The following is a 6,000-nucleotide window of genomic DNA, read 5'->3' as shown; positions in this document are numbered from 1 at the left end:
CCATTGCATAAAGTATGAGTATTTTTAAAGCACACAGGTAACTTGGCTGAACTCAGACCTAAAAGTTTTGATTCCCCTGTGGTGGGCAGCAGCTATTAATTCTCTTTAGTTCTTTTAGCTGGCTGCTTGGAGTCTGCTCCATGACTATGTAGTTAAGCATTAGAGATTTGGGCACTTTATACACAGAATGTGGGGCTCCTTCTCTCCTTTCTGGGACTTACTCCCTCACTTTTCAGGTGCTAGGGTCACTCTTTCTCTTTCCTTTGGTTATTGAAGCCACTAAGATTTGAGGTTACTATCAAAGTTTTAACTACTCTACATAGTGTCAAATTAGGGCCTACCTGCAAGGCCAAGTGCCATAAAAACAGGGATTCATCCAGGGCCATTCTCTTCCACCTTTTACCTCCTCCCCAGTTTCTCTGGAGTTTGGTTGCTCTTCCCTGCCTTACGGTGGTTTTCTCTATTTTACAGTGGATTTATAGCTGTCATTTGAGGGAGGGTTGGTTGAATAGGAGTTCCTCCACCATTAGCAGAACTTGAACCTTCTCCCTTGCTTTTCAAAAGGTTACTTTCTCTATTTCATCTGTATTTTATTTTTAGTAGCATGATTGGTTTGAACTATAGCCTGCCATTACTGGGGATCAGAACAGCAGTAGACAGTTGTTTCATGGTTTGTCTTTTTTGGTAATTAAAAACAATCAAGGTATCATTCATATATAATCTTATGAAGGTTTCACAAGAGCAATATTGTGGTTTCAACATTCACCCATATTATTAATTCCCTCCCTCACCCCACTGCAATCACTGTCCATCAGCATAATAAGATGCTGATGGAGTCATCATTCATCTTCCCTGTGACCTACCTATATTGTATGTGCTAATTATAATGCCCCTTAATCCCCTTCTCCCCCACCACCGACCCACCCTCCCAACCCCTTCCCTTTGGTAATCACTAGACCCTTCTTGGAGTCTGTGAGTCTGCTGCTGTTTTGTTCATTTGGTTTTGCTTTGTTTTTATACTCCACAAATGAGTGAAATCATGTGGTATTTGTCTTTCTCTGCCTGGCTTATTTCACTGAGCATAAAACATAAAATCTAGCTCCATCCATGTTGTGGCAAATGGTAGGATTTTTTCTTTTTATGGCTGAATAATATTCCATGTGTATATGTACATCTTTATCTATTCACCTATTGATGGAGACCTAGGCTGCATCCCTATCTTGGCTATTGTAAATAGTGCTGTGATAAACATAGGGGGTGCATACATCTTTTTGAATCAGAGATCTTGTTTTCTTTGGGTAAATTCTTAAGAGTGGAAATTTTGGGTCAAATGGTATTTCTATTTTTAGGACCCTCTATATTGATTTCCACAATGGTTGAACTAATTTACATTCCTTCAAATGGTGTAGGAGGGTTCCCCTTTCTCTGCATCTTCATCAGCATGTTTCTTGTCTTTTGCATATTGGCCATTCTAACTGGTGTGAGCTGATATACCTCACTGTGGTTCTGATTTGCATTTCCCTGATGATTAGTTATGTGGAGCATCTTTTCATGTATGTGCCTATTGGCCATCTGAGTTTCTTTGGAGAAGTTCTGTTCAGATCCTCTGCCCATTTTTTAATTGGGTTTATATTATTGTTTTAATGAAAGCAGTGGGGGGTTTCATAATTTTAACATTTAATCTGGCTGCCTCAGGTGCCTGGATTCTATTTGGTCCTGACCCCTCCCATTCTGATTACTGGGAGGGTCTCTGCATATCCTTCTCAGCAGCTGGGTCAGCGCGGGTCCTATAGCAGCCCGAACTCTAGCTCTTCCCTGCTTCCTAAAAGGGTTGGTGGTCCTTCACCTCCAACAGCATATTGTGTGCACAGAACTCCTGTTTACAGAAACTCCCCTGCTTTTAAGCCAAATGAGTCATATCTACAAAACGTGGGTGTGTTTACTTTCTGATAACCTGGGCAATGAGCTCCTGGAGTAGGAAGACCTGGGGCAAATCAGCTGACCTTGGAACTCCTTTCTCTGGTCAATAAAATGGGTAATAACACACACCTTGCCTATACTGTATCAGTAGGTTTTAATAAAAATCTAAGATGACCACCATGTTGCCCACAAAGTGGAATATACACTGGATTTGGTTAAGACCAGGGCAGAGGTTGTTTCAACAACCTTTATTTGCTGTTTGTCAGTGGTTGGATTTGAAATGTTCTGGTGCTGAGTGTTTTTATGATTTTTATTTTCTGAGAGTGGGATCTGTCTAAAATGGTTAAGGTCATAGGCCAGTGTTTGAGCTTATTCAGCCACTTACCAGTTGGTGTTTCCTTTGTAAAAACTGGTGTTAGCAGTAGCCCCTACCTCAGAGGACTTTTGTGAGGTGTATGTGTGACTGTCTTTCACTGAAGCTCTATCAAATTTTCCCATGTTTGATTTAACTCCCTGTCCCAGCTCTCTTTGAATCATAGTTCTTTCTCCTTGCTTCACGTCCTCAAATTTGTAACCTTGGCAGTTGTACCCTCAGCTACCTTATCAAGAGAATGGTTGAGCCATCCCTCTGTGCATTTGGGATGGAGTCAGTTATCAGTCCACTTCATCACCAACACTTTAGCCCTCCCTGCTTTCCCCACCTTGTCCCAGAAGAGACAGACTTATCCAAATGCTTTCTTGAAGTCTACTCTTACCCTCTGCATAGTCTGGCTCCTCTCTCCCCCGATCTTGTGGACTGACTTGAGTCAAGTGGTTTAGACTGACATTGCTCTTTATTTTAAAATAGGCCAGGAGTTTGGCCCATTGAGTCTTTCATTTCAAGAGTGTTCAAGAAAAACCTACAGATTTGAGAATACAGGTCCACACGACTGACAGGGTAGTTTCACAGTGCAGCAGTTACCTTTTGCCTCAAAACAAGTAGCAGGGCTTTAAAGTAAGAGAGGGAATGGGTAGCATTTACTATGACAAAATCAAAGGTATAGAAACAAATATTGTCAACACTGGTTTGTTTGCAGAATCTGGTTAGAGGGTGGTATTCCTAGTCTTAAGCAGCCAAAATGTTAAGGATCCATTGGCAGAGCCTATCCCAACTGAGTTTCTGTGAGCACAAGTTCAGGGCCTTTTGCAGGGCTCTCTGTGATCTGTACTGGAGACACTTCAAGCTTTAGAATTCTGTTGAGAATTCTCCTCAGCTGGGCTGCAAAACAAGGCCCAAGTTTACCTCTTGAGGAAGGTCCTACCTACAAGCTCTAGGAGTCGCTTCTTAAACATGACTAGGGTGAGGCACACTGCTGGGTCCTTCCAGAGGAGCAGTGACAGTAGAGGAGATGCCCAGACAACCCAGGGCATTGCAGATGTGGGAAACTTCTACACTGGCTCACTCATCATCCCCTTTTTGTACCAAGTCTGTCAGTGTGTAGAGGAAAACATCAAGACCCTCCTGGCCTAGGCTTATGGTAAAGATCTTACTATGCAGAATCCACTCTGTTTTGAAAGCCTAGACTGGGATTCAAGTACCAGCCTCCCCTGCACTGCTCACAGTGGAAGGATAACCCGTTTCCTCAGTGATGAACTGGAAGTATTACAGAAGCTGTGGTCATTTCACAATGAAAGTATATTTATACATTTAAATTTGATTCATTATATTCTAACTCCAGACAATAGAGTCTACTGTTCATTTAATAAATAAAGCACCTCTATCCCCCTTCCAGATTACAAAACTAGGAAGGACTTGGAGGAGCTTTGTCACTAACCCCAGGTCACATGTAGCTGTGAGGATAAGTGCTAACAGATGCTTTAACACAGAATGTTGGAGCAATTTTCCTACCTTTCACTGTTAAGATATATTCCCTTGTATATATTCCCTAAGGATTTAAGTATCATTTCAGTGCTTAAGACATCTCAATTTTGTAGCTTTAGCTGCTCTACTGGCAAATCAGAACTCTCCTCCTATCTCAGTTTTGGCAATTGTCTTTGAGTCCCCACCCTCTGCGTCCCGTGAGGCAGCAAGGGAGGGCCTGTTGGCTGACAGCTCAGTGAAGACCCATGAGGTAATGCCCAATGGCAACAGTGGCTGTTGAAGAGCCAGGGCCCCTGGCCAGTGTGGAGTGACCCCACTTGCTACCAGCCCTGGGGAAGATGGCACTGTTTTCACCACTGTCAGGCCAATACAACCATGACTCATCTGTAGAATGCTTCAACCTCTTAAAGGCCAACAAGGGGCGCTCCTCCCTGTACTAGAAAGTCCTCAACCTCCTTTTTGAAGTCTGTTTTCTGCCCTCCCTAGGCAAAACAGGGATTGGAGGTGTGAGGGAAGGTTCAACTACAAAGGTTATCAGTTAGGTGCATGCACTTGCTGTGCCCCAGGAAATCCCAGCAGGCAAAGCGAACTGTCTCATTAGAAGAGAACTTGCCTGGATCAAGTCTGTTCCACAAGGCAAGGACTGGCACTCAGAATCCTGGGACTGGAATGCTGGCACAGGGCCACGATGCTGCCCTGCCCTCTTTAGCAATTTGTCCTTTAAACACCCACTTCCTGTCTTTCATTCCTCACAAGGCAAAGCCCATGGCCCACGGCTTGGCATATTTTCCGACTCCCAGTCTTGCCTTGTTTCCTTTCCCTAACCAGTTTCTCTATCTTTTGGATCTAGTGAGAGTCCCAGGCCTCAGAGGGGGCTAGAGCAAGCTCATGGACTCTTCCATTTCAGGAACCCCTCAGGACTTCTGTTCACCTGCAAACCAGTGGCAAATTTTACAGGTTCTACTCAGCAGGGAACAGACTTCTTGGAATTTAAGTGACTAAGCAGAAAACAAAGTAATCACTGCTTAAAAGCACTGTAAGATCAGAATTTCCACAACTGACCTGTAGGACATTTAGATTAAGTGCCTGCTACCTGCTGGCTCTCAGTAAAAAGACTTGTGAGCAGTGCTGCAGAGGCAGTGTGCTTGGTGCTTTCATGTGTCGTTTACACATTTGGTCAAATGCTGGCCTGTGTCCATCAGGAGCACTGGGCTTCTGCTGGAGTAAAAATTTACAACCCTGCTTTTCAATCTTCTCTTAAGTTGGGCACATCCAGTCCTTTGTAAGAGCATTCCCAGTTATGCCTCTGCTAGTTACAGCAAGGCCCAGAACCATGGCAGAGAGCTGTGTCACTATGAAAGGTGAAATAAAATGGAGACACATAAGTCAAGGGGTTTGAAGATAGAGGAGTCAGACTTATGTCCTCACAAGGTGTAACTGTTAACTTCTGAACTGGGCCAAACCACAAATACTCTAAGGACTCTGTTCAGACAACTTGCAACTTGCTACAGTAATGGACTTTTGCTCTGTGACAGCCTTTGTAGCTAACTGTTTTCTGCCAACACAGAAAGTCCTTTGTAATCAACATCTACAAACATCCTATTTTTGTTTTTAAAGACCTTTCTTTCTTAGTAGGGCACTATTTGGGTTGCTCCCCAATCTGTATTCCCCGAAATACAATTCTCTGATCCCAAATAAATGCTTTTGCTTAATTATTATTGCCTCTCCTTGAGCTCAGTGCTGCGACATGACATGTCCTGCACTGGACTGCTGGAGTAGGGGCAGGGTATTTGGTTTTGTTCACTGAAGTACCAGTGCCCAACAGCTTAAGTTGAATCATGACTGACTTACCTCACATGGATGGGAAAGGCTGACATAGTCAAAAGGAGTATGGAAAGTATTGTTCTGGGAGAACCCCTCCTCCCATCAACACATACTTGGAATCTGAATCTGACGGAGTTTAGAGTCTTGCCAACAGAAAGCAGTCTATGTTGCAAAGGAATGGAAATAACTTACGGATAAAGAAAAATTCTTACCTGACTTATCCCTCTCAGAAGAGGCCCAAGTTCTGCCTGATTTGCAGAGTTCTGTACAAATTCCTGTGGCGAGGCTGACATCTGTGTTAGGAACCATTGTTCTTGAAGTGGTTTCACTGTTGCAAATTGCCAAATAAATGTGATTTAGTGGAGGACATTGTCCAGGCCAGTAGCCATTGGAGA

The sequence above is a fragment of the Manis pentadactyla genome, chromosome 14 (assembly GCF_030020395.1).
Source record: "Manis pentadactyla isolate mManPen7 chromosome 14, mManPen7.hap1, whole genome shotgun sequence".
Classification (NCBI taxonomy): Eukaryota; Metazoa; Chordata; class Mammalia; order Pholidota; family Manidae; genus Manis; species Manis pentadactyla.
The sequence above is the reverse complement of the archived record's forward strand: the minus strand, read 5'-3'. Positions refer to the sequence as shown.